Genomic DNA, 21,296 nt, shown 5'->3' with positions numbered 1-21,296 from the left:
TGATAGTAATGCTTTTAATATTTAACTGCTAAGCCTACTTTTGGTGATAAATCATTTTGCCTCTTTTTAAATAGGTCTAGTCCTCTAAATACATTTATATAATTAAGGCTTTGTAAATGCTGTTATCAGTTTTCAATTATTTAAACAAATCTTGAAACAAATTGTAAGTTACTATTGTATTTACAGAACAAACTTTTCTTATGTAAACCTTAGCAATAGAAAAGGGAAGGGATAGCTTAAGGAAGTTTGAAGGTAAATAAGAAATCAGTCAATTGAGGATCTTAAGTTGATCTTAGTTAACAGATCAATAAATACAAGATACATTATTTAAAATTAGTAATTAAGCAAAAGTATATAGAAAACAAAGTCAATCTGTCAACCAAAAATTCTAAAGCATGAAGGAGATGTCAAATTATCTGTATAATATAGTGATTTGATCATATTTTGTAAGAAAATGACTAAAAATAAAAAAAAATTAAAGAAGAATATAGTAAGCAAGTTTGACTTTGGGATAATATATTAGTTTTCTAAGACTACCACCAAAAGTATCACAAATCAGGGTTTTCCATAATCTCCTTCTCAGGTTCAATAATTCTATAATTTTCTATAACAGTTTATAGAACTCAGGAAACACTTTACTCAACAGGTTTATTATAAAGAATATTATAAAAGATACGAATGTACAGCCAGATGAAGATGTACATGGAACAGAGTCCAGAAGGGTCCTAATACAGTCACTTCTGTCCCTGTGGAGTTGGAGTACACCACCTTCCTGGCATGTGGATGTGTTTACTAACCCAGAGGCTCTCCAAATCCGATAGGTTAGGAATTTGTATAGAGGCTTCATTCATGTGAGCATGATGGATTTACTCAATCTCCAACCCCACTTCCTTCGCTAGAGGATATGGGGGTATGAATAAATGTTTTTAGCTTCTAATTATGGCTTGGTCTTTCTCGTGACCTGCCCCCACCCTGAAGCTGTCTGGGAGCCCACCAAGAGTTGCCTCATAAAAATGAAAATGTTCCTGTCACCCAATAAATTTCAAAGAACTTAGAAGATCTGGGTAAGATGCTTCTATCACTGCCATCACTCAGGAAATTATAAAAGTTTTAGGAATACTGTATAAGCAACCAGGTGCAGAGATCAAATATGCATATCTTATTGTGTCACTTACCTGTAATTTTTCTAGCAGATCTTTCTAGCCCAGTCATATCCTTGATGTTCTCTTCCCAAAATTCTTTGGTATTATTTTGCAATATAAATAATCTGGTAATTTTCCAAGTCTTCAAGTTCTGGTTCATTTTTGCCTAACAGTTCTTCCATTTCTCTCTCTCCTCACTCAGGTTGCTATAAGCAACAAGGAGAAACCAATAAACACCATCAATACTTTGTTTAGAAATCTCCTTAGCTAATTATTCAAGTTTACCACTTAAAAGTTCTATTTTGCACAAAACCCTCATACACAACTCAGCCAAGTTCTTTGCCACTTCATAACCAGAATCACTGTTCAACCAGTTCCCAATATCACATCTTCATTTCTGTCTGAGACCTCACCACAAGCATCTTTAACATTCATATATCTACTGATACTCCATTCATGATTATATATGCATTCTCTCTGAAAATAAAAGCTCTCAGCTCTCCTTTTTTCTGTGTACTCACCAGAACTGCCTTTAATGTCCGTATTTCTACAAAATTTCTTCCAGGCAATGTAGGTTTTTTCCCTAATATGCACCTCAGTATTCTTCCAGCCTCAGTTACCCAGTTCCAAAACCACTTCCACATCTTTTAAGTATTTGTTACAGGAGTACCTCACTCCTGGTATCAAAACATGTATTTATTTGGTAAAACTGCAATAAGAAAGTACCTCAATTCTGGAAGGTAGCAGTCTGAGATCAAGATGTTGGTAGAGTTACTTTCTATTGAGGCCTCTCTTTCAGCTTGTAGAGACTGTGTATCTCCTTGTCTTCACGTGGTTATCATGCTGTACCCATCTGCGTCCTAAATGTCTTTTCTTATAAAGGCACCAGTCATATTGGATATCAGAGCCTACTTTAATGACCTCGTTTTAACTTAAATGAAGTATACTGATTTAAAGATCTTATTTCCCAATACAGTCACATTCTGAGGTTCTGGCTGTTAGGATGTCAACATATAAATTTGGGGAGAACACAATGTAGCCTACAATAGAGGGCTATGCTAGAATTTGGCAGTGATTACCAGATGTCTGTTCCACATCCATTATTTTCTTAGTAACAGAGCCACAATTTTATAACAACAGGCAATATTCCTAGTTAAAGATTACAGTTTTATGGCTCTATTGTAGGTAAGTTTGGCAAAATATTTATTAGAAATGTTACCTGCAAATTCCAATTGCTATTTGGGGATAGCTGTTTCCTTGAAGATGGAAGTCAGTTAAATATATTGTGCCTAAAACATAAAAGTGTCCAATGTCTCAACAGGTAGCTGTCACACTATCCCTGGAGAACTGATAATCTGAGATAGATTTAGTACAATTATTCTGAACATAGCAACTTAAAACAAATGTTCATTTCCTGTTCGCAGGTTGGCTGGTGGACTGTATTTTCACTAATCTGAGCTGGGGGTCAGCTGGACTTCAGACTTTCAAGACTATTCCAGGTGTCTTCATTCTAGGATCTAAGCTAAAGAATCTACAACTTCCTAGTATGTGTTCTTCTGACTGGGGATGGAGACACGTATAGAGAGCTGTGGAAAATTTCCATACTTCTTTAAGACTTTTTTGAAAGTAGCATAGTAGAATTTCCACTTATATTTTATTGGCCAAAACAAGTCATATGGTTAAGTCCAAGTGATGAGGCACTGAAAAGTTAGAAACAAAGGGATGTAAAATTCTATTCCGGGGAGGGAGGAAAAGATTCGGAACAATATCCACAAGTAATCCAACATTCCCCAGTAGTCTAACACCCTGCCACATAGATAAAATAAATGTTTATTTTGTTTAAATTCCTATGATTTATTTGTTACTAGTAGCCTGGTACAATTTTAACTTATACCCAGAGCTACAGTCTTTTAAATTTCACTTGTTAATTCTTCTGTGTTAACAAGTTATTTTATGCTGTACGTTTTACATTTCCTCATTGTAATATTAATGTAAAAAAGCCTTTTTTCAATCCCAAAACAAAATTTGAACTGACTTGTAGATGCCACAAAAGGGAGGTTTAACCAGACAAGACTTTAGGAGAGTATGTTGATGGAAAGAAGTTAGCAACCATAGGACTCGGTTGTGGACATCCAGAAGATGGTGCAAAACAGTAGCTGCGTTTCCGCAGAAGCCCAATGGATGTGGACAACAATGGCATAACAGAGGTAACAGGCTGCCATGAGCTTTGTGAAAACAAATTCATGACACTAATTGACTTCTTTAATATGAGAAGAATCAAGATTTTGCACACTTAAGTTGAGGACAGATTTAAATTAGCCAACCAAATAAATGTATGTAATATAACAATACCCTTTTTGGAAGCCAGGAAAGCAGTATTTTTCACTGGTAGAGATCAAAAAAACTCTCCCTAAGTGAGTGTTGTATACTTTGTGAGTGTGTGAACATGTGAATGAGTTAAAGAGCAAGTCTTTTGGAATTTTCTTTGTAACTCTGAGTAAAATGGTAGTGTCAATATTTCCTTGGGTTAATGTAAGCAGATCTGCCATTAATACCAGGCAAAAAAGGAACTAATTCATGAACTTTCTCATATTTGATATATTATGGTAAATTATGCTGAATGAATTTTAAAAATTAATAATTTTGAAATGTAAATTTAATTTACTTAAAATATATCAGGACTGTATTATAGTTTAAAAGTCATGAAAAATTATGAGATGTTTACCTTTATTGACAAAATTAAAACTATAGAACTTTTGAATCAGCAATCTTAATTTCATACTTCAGTGATAATTCTATGTGAATAGTATTTCCAAAGAGATGAATTAATGTATGTAGCCTATTAAAGTTGCCTTGTGAGAGTGAGATAATTCTATAAATACATAAATAAGTTTATAATTAAACAAAAATAACCTTTCATAATGTATTGATACTGCATGATTAATAATTGCTTTCTAAATTTATGATGCTTACTATATGTACTTGTATTACATTTCAAATATTAACATAATTTTCTCAACATATATTTTAAAATGTGTTTTATATAAGATACATGCTAGATAGTATAAGTCTCTATATGAAGCTGACACTGTAGAACCTTCTCCTTTTAGGGAATTTATACTACATTTTTAGACTGCCTTCTGATGTTAATTTAATCTTATTTTAAATAGAATACTTAATTAGTAAAACAAATCCAACTTCTACAGCATGTTTGGATGAAAAAACAATAATGACTACATCCAGAGAAAAAATATCCAATATAGAAAACAACAAGTTTATCTATCTTTCTCTACTTACATTCTTAGCATTCTGTTTTATAATTCCGAGTTGGATCTATTTCCGTACTCAAAAACGGAATAGTATTTGCCACTCTTCAAAGACAGGACACTTTTTCAGAAATGTGTGTCTTTTTTCATATGGTTTTCTCTTTCTGTCTTCCACCTATTAAAACATAGATAGCATTCAATACCTTGGTTAAGTATGATAGTTTATGTGAAGATTTATATGACCATAAAAAATCATTAAATTTCTTCTTCCTTTGAAGTTTATATATTTGCACATCTCATCTAATTCCTACAATAAACCTACCCCCTTTGGTAGGCATAAACAGCTTCCACTTTATTGATAAGAAAACAAAGTTATATAAATCATAGACCTTTATCAATGTCATTGAACAACAACAAAAAAATATGTGTTAAAGTTTGCTTTTATTCAAGCCAGTGTCAATTAAAACTCTAGCTCTTTCTACTATCCTAAACTACAATGTTACTTCTCTCTCTCTCTCTCTCTCTCTCTCTGGTGCTTTTATGACAAATGGATTGCCTTCCAGTTCCATGTGGTGTATCATTTTCAGTAACTTATTGATGTGTTTTCTGTGAGAAGAAAACATATTTTGTGATATCTATAGGCCCAGCACTCAGCAATTTCCTGACACACAGTAGGTGCCAAATGAATATTTATTAATCTGACCTGGAAAAAGACTCTATTTATCAAGACATGGTCCCCTATTTAATCTACGGAAAAGTATCTTTTGCATTTTTGGAAGATTTTCTGGGAAATAAATTGCTTTTGAATGCTCACATTATTCCAGTTTGACATGTTTGGAAAGATTATGAGAAGCCCTGTAACTAATATAATAAAAGTAGGATGACTTAAAGATTCACTGACTTGTAGAGCTTGAGAAAGCATTTGGTAACCTTAACTTAGCTCACTGATAGGAACTAACACTTTTAATAGTTCTGTCAGAATGCCTAGGTACTTCTCTGAGAGATGCTGCAAGAATTTTTATACATCAACAGTAGTAGATATAAATTATTGTTGTTTCCATCATGTCTTAAAATGTGTAACTGATACTGATCTTCAGGGATTGTTATCAGATGTATTTCATGGCCATTACCATGTATTCGGGAAATACAAAAAGAACATCTTTAAGTACAGTGGAACACCATAGTGCACGGCATATCAAGTCATTTACACTTTTTGGCAGCTTCCTGGAGTATAGCAATGTCGTTTCCTGCCATTAACAGATGGAGTCTCAATGTGAAAACTGCTACTGTAAAACCTGCAATATGTCAGGTTAAAGATTAAGTGAAATCAATGTTACAGGGTGCTATCATCTTATATATTAAAATTGTACATAATGTGCCGATTATAAGCTTCATGAATTTACTTATTTAAAAAATAAGATTTATGGCAAAAACTTCAATATAGATATGGCACATTACGGAAACAAACTTATGTCCCCGATGTGAGTGACAGATGCTATCAAAGCTGTACAACATCATGCTTCTCTGCTTTTCAAATTAAAGATGTACAAAACAAGAGCATTTTTATGGGTTGCTGTTAAGATTGATGAACCAAGAAGTTGACAGCTTTTAAAATGTTTTAGGTGTGTATAATTGTGTGCATTAACATCAAGAATTTATCTTCCCGCTTTTTCCGGATAAATGGCTTCGTGTCAAACACATCGTTTCAAATTTCAAAATTTTAAAGGGCAAGTGGCTTGAAATATATGGGGCTAAGACACATATTTTTGTCCTTAAGTTTAAATTCAAATATGTTTGTAATTATGAAAATAATTTGACTGCCAAATTAGACTCAGTTCAGAGATTCTGCCCATTATTTTAATTATTCAATAAATAAACAAAGGAGAAACGGGGTCAGAGTGATTCCTTCCTTCACATATCAGACATAAGCTTTTTGGCCCTGGGCAATGTATGGGGCCTTTAACAGCGGATACAGGTTAGTTACTATATACATGGTAAAACAGCACTACTTTGTATCCTAGACTTTCTAGACTTGGTATAGCTTATGGAATATGCTACCAAAAGCCATACCTCATCAATCCCTATATCCTAGTTTTGCTTTGCCTATGCAATGCCAAACCAAGGGTATCCCGCTAAATGAATTTCCTAAAAATCCCTCTTCATCTAAAATATATTTTGCCTATTTATAGGAGATTGGTGATTAGCAGCTTTGTAGAAAAGAAATAAATTGTGTTATCTGCTTTCATTCCTTTCAGGTAGCACCTTCCATTAGTTAATCAAGAAATAAATTAAAGGCCATGTGTATTATCTTCTTCTCCAACCATCAGCAAATCAGTGATTAATTTTGTATAAATTCTGTGATCAGGTAAAAAAGAAAGCTACTACTTTGATAAGGGATCACAAATGTATGTATTCGTCAAACAGAAAAAAGGAAAGAAAAATTATAGTAAATCAGTTTTAATACCTATGTTTACTTAATTAAATTTAAAAGAAATGAAATGGTTCTAGACCACATTAAGTATTTGATAAGCTTGTCAACATGCATGATATAAACATACTTATATAGAGTGATGTCACATTCTTGTAAAATCATTATGATTTTCAGACAACAAAAAAAATGCAATTTATAGAGCAATTCTGGCAATTGAGTCAGACAGTCTGAGGAAATGATTCAAGGGAAAAAATTACCAAGTACCAGACAGGCACTTAATTTGTAGAAGCAATTAAAAAGTTAATCAGACCTCATCCTCTCATTCATATTACACAGACCTTGAAAATGTGCAATTTGCATTCCTTATTGAATAATAGTAAAATGTTTGCATTTACCTTGCCAGTGTACAGAGCTGGCATCGTAGATAAGCAACCGGTACAGTCACACAAAACCCCAGTGTAGAAAGAGTTTAATGCTCTGTGGTTGCCATCTTGAAATTCACAACAATTTTATCAATGAATATGTGCTTTGTATGTGAAGTCAGATGAGACAATGAAGCATATGCCGGAAGTTGGAGTCTCGGCTCACACATGACTGTTCCACACCGCCTCCCTCCACTCCTGGGTTGGGTTCTTAGCAGCCTATTTCCTGACTTTTGGTGCTCCATGCCCTACCCAGCTCCCTCTTCCATCAGCAGCCTGTGACTCTGCCACTCTCTGCCCCAAATGGAGTGTGGGTGTGGTCTTAGGGGAAGTTGGGACAATCTTGGTGGGGAGCAAGGGAGTATCTGGCAGCACCACCACACGTTCGTCAGAAAAATAGGTGGGAGCCTCTTGTCCACACCCACACCAGGTACTAATTGTGTTGTAATAATCACACAACGCAATAATCACAGGAAGCAGTTGCCAAGTTGAAGGCTATCCTTCATAATGACAAGAAAAATAACGTTGGCTTTATCAAAACCTGAAAGCTTGCTTAAAAGACTCCAAAATTCTAAGACATAGGCCTCAGAGGTGTTATCTAGCTAGTGACAATATCTGTGGAGTCCAGAGGAAGGGCTTAATAGAGATGAGATTCAGGTCAGGGCAAGGGCCATTGCTAGGGGGAAGCTTGTAGGACTAGCAAGTGAACTGGAAGAAGCAAGTCTTTTTTCCCTTTTTGGCTTTCAAGCCTCCATCTAAAGCCACCAAATAGCAAAATATAATGGGGAACCCTCTGTCAAAGGAGGAAGGTGATGTGAGCATTGGGGTGAACAAAAACTTCATCTCTAAACTATCTGTAGCCTCAGTGATCCTACCCACACTTGCATTGATTGCTGTAATGTTTCATTAACTTTTGCTAGTGGAAATGGAAGCATTAACAGGTTACCTACGAATAGATCGTCCCACACCAAAGATATAGGAACAAACTAATTTCTCCGTAATAATTAGGACAAGCTATACTAGCCCATATAGTAACCTTCTTTGCCTTTGGCCAGAGATATACGAGACTAAAATTAGTAAGTGTGTCTTTTAACTTCAGATTCAATTTACATCTTATAATTAGTGACATAAATGAGGCTTCAATAATCCACTCCAGGAATGTGGATATATGGCAAATCATTTGAATATCACAAATTTAAGCCCATTGATAAACTCTTTTTTCTGTTAAATAGTATGTACATATTTAAATCTGAATGTTGTGTTAGTTTTCTTCTTTTTTTTGTAAATGGTCTAGATATAAATTTTATCAGATGATGTCTTAACGTTAAAAACATTTTGATTTTTATATTGTATTACTATAGTAGCTACGTATGCCTTCTAACTGTGTATTTCTGTACTAGTCCATTCTTAACACTGCTATAAGAACTAACTAAGACTGGGTAATTTATGAAAAAAAGAAGTTTAACTGACTCACAGTTCCAGGCTTAACAGGAAGCATGATTGGGAGGCCTCAGGAAACTTACAATCATGGCAGAAGGGAAAATAGAAGCAATCACGTCTTGCCATGTTGGAGCAGGAGAGAGAGAGAGAAAGGGGGGAAGTGCCGCACACTTTTAAACCATAAGATCTCGTGAGAACTCACTCACTATCATGCGAAGAGCAAAGGGGAAATCCCCCCCCATGATTCAATCACCTCTCACTAGGCCCCTCCTCCAATTCAACATGAGATTTTGGCAGGGACACAAATCCAAACCATATAAATTTCTTTCTCACTTTTAAATGTGTTGCACTTTTCTGGACCAGAAATAATGAGTATATAGGCCAAAATTAAAGGTTTTGATAACCTTCTGTAGTTCTCACTTCATAGGTGCCTTTTTTGATTAATAAAGTGAGGTACAATGCCTTTAACTGACGGTGCCTTTTGGAGTAGAGTGGGATAGCACATGTTCTTAATTTTGCAATTCATTTTACTTTCTGTAGAAGCCTTAATTTCTACTACCTGCTATTTTTCCCCTTTCTTTCTAGTTCCACCGGACATCTTCTCCTTCCAAGTTGGATCACTCCCAAATGTAAAAGATTGCTACTTCTCAGTCTAGTGTTTTTGTCCTGCATTGTTCCACATGTATGATATTTTTGAGGAAATGTTGAGAGATTTGAAATCAGGCAACTGTCATAATTCTGTAGGAACCCAAGCATTTCAGGTATTTTAAATCACACAAGACAGCATTATTTTTACTATTACTATTTAAGCTTTTATCGTCAGTCGACATTCACTAAGAGTTTTGCACGTAATTGCCTGTTTGGGGGTCATAAGTTTCTTCAAAATTTTCACATTTCTATTTGGAATGGTTTATTTTCTAACTGAAGTAACAGCATTAGTATGACTATTGCAGGTCTATGTATGATTAATTTATATTTATTTGTCCAAAAGTGTCTTGGAATTTCACTTCGAGGAATATTTTTATTAATTTTAGATTTCTGGGTTGAAAGATATTTTTTCATCATTTTTGAGATAGCAATTTCAGGCTCTCCTGAGCTCCATTGTTTCATCTGGAAAATTACCTCTTAAATTTAGCATTGTTCCTTTAAAGTAATATTTCTGTGTAGCCTACATTTAGAATTTTATCTTTTTTTTAATGTTTACATACTTCGGTATGACAAGCTTAGATGTGGTTCCCTTTTTATTATTATGACTCAGATTTGTAAAGATTGCTCTATCTCAGGATTCATATTCTTTAATAGTTTGAGAAAACTTCAAACACAAGTTTTGTATTGTTTCAATTCTTATCTTCTAGAATTTCTTCTAGAACTATGTTAGCTTGCAATATATCAGATTTCTTGCTGTTTTTCATGTGTTCTTTATGTTTCTGACATTTTGCTGTCTATCTGAATATTGTCTATTGATATCATTTTCAGTTCACAAATCTGTCAAATGACTCATCTGTTAAATTTTTTTATGGATTTTTTAAAAGAGTTATATTTTACAACACTCACGTTTAAATTTAATATTTAATGGATTGCAATTCCTGGTGAAATTCTCTTTTTATTTACTTCTTAAACATATTAATCACAGTTATTTAAATGTCACATTAATAAACTTTAATACCTACTGATATGGTTTGAATCTGTGTCCCCACCCAAATCTCATGTTCAATTGTAACCCCAATGTTGGAGGTGGGGCTTGGCGGGAGATTGTTGTATCATGGTGGTGGAAGTTTTATGAATGGTTTAGCACCATCCCTTTGATGTTGTTTTCATAATGAACTTGTCACGAGATCTGGTTATTTAAAAGTGTGTGGTACCTTCACCCTCTCTCGGTCCTGCTCTTGCCATGTAAGATGCCTGCTCCCACTTTGCCTTCAGTCATGAGTGAAAGCTCCCTGAGAAGTTGCCAGAAGCTGATGCTGTCATGCTTCCTGTAAAGCCTGCCGAACCATAAGCTAATTACATTTTTTGTCTTTCTTTTTAAATTACCCAGTCTTACGCAGTCTCAGGTGTGTCTTTATAGCAGTGTGAGAACAGACTAAAATACCTACATTATCTCTCATTATTTTTCATTTATTTTCCCTAATGACATCTATTTTTTAACAAAATATTGACAATGCATAATTTTGTAATTTCCATATCTATGGTTTTAATGTTTTAATTAAATATTTTAATTAATATTTTGATATTTATAAAACAAATGTAATTTTAAATTATAAGCTATTGCCAGTACTTATAGATAAAACCAAAGATCTCTCAAGAATTTAGAAGTTAGGACAGAAATTTGCTTTCCTAGTAAGGTCTATAATATCAGCAAAATAATGTATTAGTATGATTGCTGGGCCACAGTGTAGTATTAAATACTAATACTTAAGTAACTCTTTTATATGAACCTCGGAGCACAAAACTCAAATTCAAAGCTCTTCAAATCCCACATTCTACACATCTACTTTGGCTCACTCATGATTGGCAAAATTTAGGTTGTAGGGAATATAGTAGCAATGAAACACAAATAGCTTTATCTAATTTTCTTTAATCTCATTAACTAATAAAAAAGAACATTCCCCATAAAAATCTTAATGAATGAAAGGAACATATTTTGTAGTACATTTGGTAAACAATGATGTGATCTGTCAAATATAAATAACTCTCTGCTCAAGATTTCTTGAATCTCTTGCTATTGGTCTCACGACAAAACGCTTTTGTTTTCATTGAGTGAATTTATTGGGCTATCCTATTATCTATGTTGAGTTAAAGTCTTTGGTTACTCAATTTTAAAAAGATAAACTATCAAAAGAATTATGCACCTGTCCCCTAAAAAGTTACAACAATAGGACAGAGTTCATACATACCCAAACCCAGTTTGGACTATTTGCATCTTACATTAGTATGGTACATTTGCCATAATTATTGAACTAATATTAATATATTATGTTAACTAACATTCATATTTGATTCAGATTTCATTAGTTTTTCCTTGCTATTCTTTTTCTTATTCAGGATTATCCAGAATATCACATTACTTTTATTTATTATGCTCCTGTCAGCTGTGATAGTCTCTCAGACATTTCTTGTTTCTGATGACCTTGACAGTTTTGAGTATTGCCAGTTGAACTGCTTTAAGGAATGTCCCTCCATTGAAAATGGTCTGATGTTTTTCTCATGATTAGACTGGGGTTATGGGTCTGGGCGAGGAAAACCATACAAATAAAGTGCCATTTCATGGTATCATATAAAGGAAACATACTTTCAATGTGAATTAGCACTTCTGTTGTTAACCTTCATCAACTGGCTAAAGTAGTGCTTTTCAGATTTCTTTAGTATAAAGTTACTCTTTCTCCTCACTTTCCCTACTGGACTATTTGAAACAGTCACTATGTGTAGTTCATACTTAAGAGTACAGTGTGGGCCTGCTATAATTGCATATTTCCAACTTCTCTTTTCTGTCTCTTGTGACATTTCATTTATTTGTATGTAAAAAATCATTTAACACATTACTGTTATTAATTTAAAGTTTTTTTTAGATCACCTAGGAATAAGTTAACATAAAATAATGTTATATTTATTTAATTCTTCTCTGACACTCTTTGTAATCCTTCTCTGATGTTCTTTGATTCTTGCTTCAGAGCCAAGTTTCTAAACTGTATTATTTTATTTCTTCATAAATTCTTTAACCTATTTTGTAGGGCACATCTGCTTATGATGAATTACCTCGGCTTTCAATTGTGAAAGTCTTTATTCTTTTGAAACTTTGAAGGATAATTTTACTGGATATAGAATTTCCTGTTGATGCTTTTATTCATTATTTTATTTCTGGCAAAACTTTAAATTTGACTCCACTTTCCTTTCTTTTGCATGGTTTCTGAAAAGAAGTCTGCTGTAACTCTTACTCTTCCTCTTCTATAAGTAGGGTAGTTTCCCATTCATTATCCCTAGCCTCTTTTGAGATTTTCTCTTTGTCTTTGGTTTTCTGAAGTTATGTCTTATTACTAGCTATGTTTCTTTTGGTTTTTATTTTGCTGGCTGTTCTCTAAGCTTCCTGGATCTGTGATTTTATGTCTGTTATTAATTTTGAAAAGTTTTCATTCATTGTTACTTCAAATATGTCTTCACCTCCTTTCTCTCTTTCTGCACTTTCCTCTCTGTCTTTCTCTGTCTTATTTTTTTTCTCATCTGGTATCTATTTACAGGCAGGCTAATCCTTTTGATATCATTTCTTTGATATTGTTTATTATTATTACTATTGCTTTTCATGTGGAAATATTTCTATTTATGTATCTTCTGGCTCACTAACTCCTTCTTCAGACATGTCATGTCTACTGATGAGCTCATCAAAATATTTCTCATTTTAGCTACTGTGTTTCAGTTCCAGGACTTTTTTTTTTTATTTTTTTGAGACAGAGTCTCACTCTATCACCCAGGCTGGAGTGCAGTGGCGTATTCTTGGCTCAATGCAACCTCCACCTCCCAGGTTCAAGCTCTCCTGCCTCAGCCTCCCCAGTAGCTGGGACTACAGGCATGTGCCACCACGTCCAGCTATTTTTTGTATTTTTAGTAGGGATGGGATTTCACCATGTTGACCAGGCTGGTCTTGAACTCCTGACTTCAGGTGATCCACCTGCCTCAGGCTCCCAAAGTGCTAGGATTACAGGCATGAGTCACTGTGCCTGGCCAAGTTCTAGGACTTTATTTATTTATTTATTAGAATTTCTATCTCTCTTCTCACACCATCCGTTTTCTCTCATTACTTTTTTTCCCATTATTTCTTTTAACATAGTAACTATAGTTATTCTAAATTATCCATCTTATAATTTTAATATCTGTGCATTTTCTGAGTCTGGTTGTCAGGCTTGCTTTTCTCTTCAGATTATATTTTTTCTTGTCTTTTACAATGTTTTGCAAGTTTTTCCTAAAAGCTGGACATGATGTATTGGGTAATGGGAACTGACATAAATAGGCATTTAGCATGAAGTTTTATGTTAATCTGGGTAGGAGGTGGGTTGGGTTAAAAGTCTTTTTGTAGCTGTAGGTGCTAAAATCTACAAATTTCCCTAGTGTCCTTGTTGTTGTCTCCCTCTTGACTTTGGGTTTTCTAATCATTTTTCTCAGAAAGAGTCTGTGTCTTCGTTCTTTTTTACCTGTAATCCACTGTTATTATACTGTGTCTTATTCTAGTTGGCTGTAAGGTGTGTAAGAGGAGGATACTCTATAATCATAAGAATAAATCTCAGTATTTTCATGAGCCTTCGCAAGTGTTTCTCTGGAGATATAATTTCCTGCCTTATCTCTGATGCCTCTTTCATTTCCTGGCTGCAATGTTCCCAATGTATTTCATTTAAGTTCTTCCCCATTGTGACTATGTTTTCCCCAATGTTTTTCACAAATGTCTGCAAAATGCTATTCACTTAATAGAAAATAATACAAAATAATGTAGAGATCCAGAACCACAGTATAAATGGTAATTCCTGTTAAAGAGCGGCTTCAATTTTTGATAAATGATTTTCACCATCCTTAAGAATTCCAAGCCAAGGTAGCACAATAGAAATAATGTCTCTGAAAGCCCCAGTTCTGTTCTATCAAGTAGCAGATTTGTATGAACTATTAAACATTATGGCACATTGCTATAGGGTATTTTTCTAACAATAAGTCATGTTTCAATGGATGTACCACGTTCTTAAATTATTTTTCTTACCATTGCCCAGAAACCTGCACTCAAGCAGGGCTTTCAAATGAACAACCAGAACCAATGCTGCAATTTCTTATTTCACTGGATTAAAATTATCAGGCACTTTTAAGATACCTATGTTTTTGTAATACTTACAATTTGACTAAATTTCAAATATCAAATAAAAATGTAGCAATTCTAAAGGAGGACAAAATATGACTATTTTATTCACAATTACATTATCTCCAACATTTTTCAATTATTGATACATCAATGAATTAGCCAAAAACATGTGATTTAAGAATACATTTTAAATTGCAGGGCAAAGAATCTGTAATACAGATACACAAAGGAGTGAGATCAATAATATCGCAAGGCGGAAGTTCTACATGAGAAAGATATTGAGATTATATATGCCTTATTTAAATGAGGGGGATTGTTTTGGAAAAAGGTACTTGGATCTTCCAAAGTCAATTCAGGAAGACAGCATCACCCCATAACATTCTTAACCACTTCTAGTTGATACGGTGGTTATCATATCAAACAGAGTGCTGTATCATTTTCATCCCATTTTGGAAATTTCTCTTTTATATAGATTATCAGGATATCTGGGGTTTTTTATCAAGTCTGAATGTTTATCCATAACCCACTCATAAAATAACTAGGTTTTATTTCTGGACTTGGGTTTTAAGCCAAGCAACCTGTTTTTAAATTTTATTTTCTTTTCTATTCAGTCTTTCAAATAGCCTGTCTTCAGTTGTCACTTCAGGATATTTTTTAGTCTTATTTTATAAGTGGTCAGTCAATCATGGTGGTCCAATTCAGCGACCACTCTTAATGTAGGAATAAACCAGCATGAAGGGTCCAGTGTAGGTTTAAACCAGCAGCAGATGCAACATCAGTAGATTTTGATGCTGTTTTGTCAGAAGCTGATGTCACTCTTTAATCACAGAGTTTGGAAGGCTACACGGTATTTCACTGTGAGATGGTAGGTTTTTGTCAATTCATTGCAACCACTTTGAAAATCAGACTGCTATATAGCCTTGCATGACTTTGCTGATTAGACTGTGTCAGCTCACCTGTTTTTAACTTTCCTTCTGCATTTTTCTGAGAAGCTAATAGCGTGAGTAAAAGCAAAACCAGTAGTTCCATTCTCTTTCATTCCAGCCAAGTATAAGGTCTCTGGGCTTCTCTGTTTGGCAAGTTTTCACTGTAGCCTCTCTAAAAGGCATTTGACCAAATAAGTCACACCGGTAGTGATAACACCCTCATCAACCCAGGCACAGCAGTATTTCTGGTCAAGTCCATTACAGGGACGATGAGGGGAAAAGGTATTTTTTTCTGTTGGCAAGAAGTTTAACCTCACACAAACCTTCATTTGCCCCCAGCAAGAAAGAGATTTATCCCCTGTCTAATGTCACAGGGTTTTGCCAACAGACTATAATTTGTTTGGCCCCTTCATCCAAGCATCAAGATCTTCATTTTACAGTCTAGTTAAAATTTACTAATTAAGGGTCATAATTTAGTGCAAGGACAAATGTGTCTGAAAAGGTGTTACTGACCCTTTATGTTTACAGTGCAGTCCTATAAACCTTGATTACTCTATTTAACATAGAAAAGAGACAAATTGATTCATCTGCGACCACTAGTACTTGAACTATCTAATGGGTATTAATGTCTCTTGTATCCCCTAACCAATTAGATTTTTCTTTTGGCTAATTAATTTTTATAGGGCCCATAAAATCTTCTTACTCTGGGGATCGTAGGCAAGTTTATATCAAAAGGCATTAGAACACAGGGAATAAAATCAAAGCATGTTGAGTTGAGCTTATATATCTCCAGTTATTTCTTATTCACAGTGTATTCATTTACGTAATTGGATAAAATATATATGGTTAAAATATTTCCGTACCAAGGTAAAATTTCCCTTACATTGACCATAACCTCTCCCATCTGGGGTACTCATTATTTAATCAATTTGGCTGAAGGATGCATACTTTCCCATTCTGAGCATCCTGGAATGTTCTTTCTAATAAGCTGACATCTGATGTTTTCATCTGGTGGAAGGTCAATTTGCAACTTGCTTGATGAAGTAAATGTTGTATAGGACATCAAAACAATCCCAAACATCATTATAAAATAAGTTCGTTTGACAAAAAAAAATAACAAAACTAAACAAAAACAATATATTGAAGAGAACCATAGCATATCTGGGGGTTCCCGTTAAAGAGCAATTTTTCTTCTCTCTCTAGTAAAGACATTTCAACTTCCCTAAGTATTGTAAACAGAGTTAATGTAGGGGAGTAAATACACCTAAATGTCTCAGCTGGGTTCCTTCTATTGGCTGTAGTCTCTGCACTATTAGAAATTATATCACATTGTTATGAGGATTTGTATAATAATAATTGAGGGTTAAACAGGTAAGTTGAGTTCCTATTCTATTTTTTTTTTTTTTTTTTTTTTTTTTTTTTTACCATTACACAGCTATGCATCTGCACTGCAGCTGTATGGCCTCCGAAGACTAACACAAATATTGTTTCTCAACAATTGTTATATGGTCAAAGTCTTGCTACTGTGACATCCCAGATGAGGGCTAGGTGAGGGGCAGGAAAAGGATTAAAGGATGCTCCCTAGACAGCGGCTTGTGCAGCAAATGGAGAATGTCGCCATTCCCTGAGATAAGACACCTACTCTTAGTATAACTGGAGATGAAAATGACATGGCAAGTTTTGTATATGTAGATTTTGAGGTGAAATTAGCAAAGATAAATATTCAATAGGTAAGCTGGTGTTCACTATTTGAGAGACATGAGTATATGCATACTAGTTGAAATTGTAGAAATGAATGAAATTCCACAGGAAGATTAAGTAGAGTAAGAATAGAATGTTTTGTTTTTTACTTAGTTTTTATCTTTTCTTAACCAGGTCCTGTGAGACAAGTACATCTCAAGGTTTAAGACAGTCACCATTACAATGAACTAATCTCCTGTGTGACTACAGTGGTATTAGCTATGTTGACACAAATAATTTAGAATTAATGTCATGACAACTTACATGAAATGCAAAGTAAACCCTTCAACAATGTAATTCTAAATATCACTGTCTATTTTGCTATAAATGTGTATATTTTACTTCTATATATATGTAATTAATTAATTAATTAATTAGTTTGTTTGAAACAGAGTTTCACTCTTGTTGCCCAGGCTAGAGTGCAATGGCACCATCTCAGCTCACTGCAACCTCTGCCTCCTGGGTTTAAGTGATTCTCCTGCCTCAGCCTCCCTAGTAGCTGGGACTACAGGCACCCACCACCACGTCCAGCTATTTTTTTGTATTTTTAGTAGAGACTGGGTTTCACCATGTTGGCCAGGCTGGTCTCAAACTCCTGACCTCAGGTGATCCACCCGCCTCAGCCTCCCAAAGTGCTGGAATTACAGGCATGAACCGCCATGTGCGGCCTCTATGTATATTTTAATCCCAACAGTGTATTTTGTGTCTCAAACATGCAAATGTCTTTTCAGTAAATTAGGACAACAAATGGTATTTTATATTTGTGCATATTTACTGTCACTGGTGTCCTTTAATATTTACCCTACATTCAAATGTCCATCACATTCCATTTCCTTCATCTTAAAAACCTCCCTAGAGCATATGTTTTAGTGAAGGTCAACTGTCTTCAAATCCTCCCCAATGCGGTCTGTCTGAAAATGCCTTTATTCACTTGCATTTTCTAAGGATATTTTCATTAAGTATCTGATCCTGAGTTTGTTCTGTCATTGTTCAGCACTTTGTGCTTTTTCATTACCCTCTCAGAAGTAAACCATCATTCATTTAGTAGCTTTCTTATGTATAATATGTCTTTTTTAGCCCTCTTCAGGCGTTTTCAAAATTTTCTTATTATTTTATGTTCAGCATTCAATTATAATGTGTCTAGGTATGACATTATTTGTATTTAAAATGCTTACAGAATTATAGTTTTGATGTTTTAATTTCAAATTTTGGGAACATTTTGACTTCGCTGCATTAAAGATTTTTCTCCCTTTGCCTCTGTCTCCGTCCCTCTCTCTTTCTTCCCCCAACTCCCTTTCTTTTCTTACTGAGTATCACTGGTGCTCTGTTTCTTTATTTTTGACTATTTTCTCCCATTCCTGCCAATCACACAATTCCTACCAATATATCTTGAAGTTTACTGACTCTTATTTCTGTTATCTCCAATCTGCTGTTATGTTTATACAGTAAATTTTAAATATCAGATAATATATGTAGGTTCCATCTGGTTCTTTTATATCTTATTAATTAGTGTTTCAATTTTGTCTAAACCAAAGTTACTGGTAGACTTTATTGACCCTTTCAGTGTGATTTTACTTTTTGTCGGAACTTGCTTATTTTTGTTATGTCTTTAGTCACTTTTTCTTATCCAAGGGTGTAAGTCCTTACTGCTAAGGCTTGACTTTTCCGAGGTTTCTGCTGAATGTGCAGTGTACACAGTGAGGTCTCTCTAGCCAGGCTGGGACAGGATCCCTGCACTTCCCAAGCCTGCATGACCTCTGACACCTCTGCTTGTCTCCCAGTCCCTCAGAAATAACTCATCCAAAAGCCCCATGAACATTCCCCCTGCCTGTGTGCAGCTAATTCCCCAGCCAAGAACCAATGGCAACCCCTGCTTACTCTCTGGGGCTTCAGCGCTGTGTAGTCATGTTCTCTCTCATATTCTGCCCATAAATTCTAGCTTCAGTAGCACCGAAGTCCTGCACTCTCAGTTCAGCAAAACTGCATTACTACATTGAAACACAACACCCCAGCTCACGGGCAATGTGTGTGTCTTTTTCTTCTTTTAAGGATCACAATCCTGATCTGGATGCAATCTAGTGTCTCAAAATAGCTTTGTCATTATTTTTCTAGATTTATAGTTGAGCTGATAGGAGGGAAACTTTGCGTAAATTATTCCAGTGTGGTTGTACATTCACATCTCTTGTACAATTTTTTTTTCCTAGATGGATTTCATAATTTGAATCTTTGAGTTGCAGTCTTTGATGAAAATTGGGAAATCCTTAGTTAGTATTGTAACCACATACAAGTCCCGGTGCTCACTGCCTGAGAAGCCTATTAAAAGGTAAGGTTAGTGAAGGGAAAGCAGCTTTGTTAATCAAATAGCAGTTTGGAAATGGCCTGGCTCATGCCTCTAAAACACAATTTCGAACGAATTTAAGAAGGGAAACTAAGTATGAGAAGCACACGAGAATGGTCCGGGATATGGGGTCTACATGTGTTGCTTCAATAACCAACTTGAGTTAGTGTCCATCTGAAGTACAGGCTGACACCATCTCAGCAATGACTGGGTTGTAGCGTAATGGGCTTGAAGTGATCTCCAAATGGGAGGGAATTCCTCAGCTGAGTATCCAGGCCTGGTTCATTTCAAGATTAACCCCGGAAATGTTAAGGCAGCAAATAATTAGATAACCAAATGCACTGCCAGGAAGGGAGGGGAAGGATTCTGAAGCACATCTCAAAGCTAAGACTAGAGAAGCAGAAAAATGTTTAAAAATGCATCTTGAATCTAAAATGCCTGGTTATATTATGTCATCAAATATTATTTCTGTGCCAGATTTTTATGCTCTCTCAGAATATGGTTATATTAGATTTGTCTCACTATCTACTGTTTCTTGCTCTGTCTTCTGAAGTTGTCACTGGTTTTCCTTTGTTGCATTATTTGTGTTGAATTAAGAAGAATCTTTTAGCTTGCTAATTTTCAAATTTGTATTGGAGGCTATTTTCACTACAAATCTATATCTAATTTTTTTCAAATATGTTATATATTCTTTATATTTTCCAGTTTTGAGCTACAATTGTGAATATTCTTTTACCTTCTTGAAGTTAAACTGAAACAGAATTATATTTATATTAATGCCTGTGTCTTAGCATTCCAATATCAGAAAGCAACTTTTGTTTTCCTAGACACGGAGGCTGTCAGAGCCCTCTGCAAACTCAATCGTCTTTCAGAATAGGCAAAGAACTCCACAATAAATGTGACTCTAAATACTAAGTTCTCATTTTTTGTGTGTTTTTGTGTTCTATCATTGATTGTTGGTTCAATATATAGGTAAGATTTTTTCCAGGAATCTTTATGTAGTGCCTCATATACATTTTATTTATTAATACAGCTATTATGTTTACTATATTTTAAATATTTATTTAATGGACAAATGATATGAACTGATGTCATGCAGGAATATATAGAAAAACAATGGCATGATAGTCCATGAAAATGTACTCAGTACAATTAGAAGTAAGAGAAATGCAAAATAAAACTGCAATGAAATACCACTGCACACCCTCTGAATTAATTTAAAAACATTACAGAATACCAGTAAGCATGTGAAGCTATAGGAACTCTTCTGCATTACTTCTTGTTATTTAAAATTTGAGGGCCAGAAGCAGTGGCTCATGCCTGTAACCCCGTACTTTGGGAGGCCGGGGCAGGTGAATCACAAGGTCAGGATATCGAGACCATCTTGGCTAACATGGTGAAACCCTGTCTCTACTAAGAATACAAAAAAAAAAAAAAAATTAGCCAACTGTGGTGGTGCACACGTGTAGTCCCAGCTACTTGCGAGCCTGAGGCAGGAGAATCGCTTGAACCTGGGAGGTGGAGATTGCAGTGAGCCGAGATCACGCCACTGCACTCCAGCCTGGGTGACAAAGCGAGACTCTGTCTCAAAAAAATTTTTAAAAAAAGTTACATGTGTTTGATTTTTAATGATATTGAAAACATACTTTTTACATTTATTTTCTAGTTGTTTGGTGTTAATATATACATATTCAATTGATTTTTGAATGTTGAATGAAATTAACATTAATTCTAAATGTTTAGATTTTTTTATTTTGT

The 21,296-nt window shown here is 34.8% G+C and overlaps 2 long non-coding RNA genes across 3 annotated transcripts in view; one reads left to right on the top strand and one right to left on the bottom strand.

The window, feature by feature from the left end:
- Nucleotides 1-21,296, bottom strand: part of LOC105477093 (uncharacterized) — a 199,166-nt gene that overhangs the window by 122,947 nt on the left and 54,923 nt on the right. For both annotated transcript variants that reach the window (XR_011614686.1, XR_984474.2), the window contains exons 5-6: nucleotides 4,440-4,583; nucleotides 1,176-1,348 (exon numbers count right to left, since the gene is read on the bottom strand). This is a non-coding gene — a long non-coding RNA (uncharacterized lncRNA). The remainder of the gene's footprint in view (nucleotides 1-1,175; nucleotides 1,349-4,439; nucleotides 4,584-21,296) is intronic.
- Nucleotides 1-21,296, top strand: part of LOC105477071 (uncharacterized) — a 43,086-nt gene that overhangs the window by 13,560 nt on the left and 8,230 nt on the right. Inside the window, exons 2-6 of the long non-coding RNA XR_003017018.2 lie at nucleotides 2,567-2,686; nucleotides 3,184-3,349; nucleotides 6,664-6,773; nucleotides 9,287-9,462; nucleotides 19,405-19,523. This is a non-coding gene — a long non-coding RNA (uncharacterized lncRNA). The remainder of the gene's footprint in view (nucleotides 1-2,566; nucleotides 2,687-3,183; nucleotides 3,350-6,663; nucleotides 6,774-9,286; nucleotides 9,463-19,404; nucleotides 19,524-21,296) is intronic.

Source organism: Macaca nemestrina, chromosome 16 (assembly GCF_043159975.1).
Source record: "Macaca nemestrina isolate mMacNem1 chromosome 16, mMacNem.hap1, whole genome shotgun sequence".
In the NCBI taxonomy this organism is placed as follows: Eukaryota; Metazoa; Chordata; class Mammalia; order Primates; family Cercopithecidae; genus Macaca; species Macaca nemestrina.
Note: the sequence above shows the minus strand (reverse complement) of the source record. Positions and strands in the feature narration are given on the sequence as shown.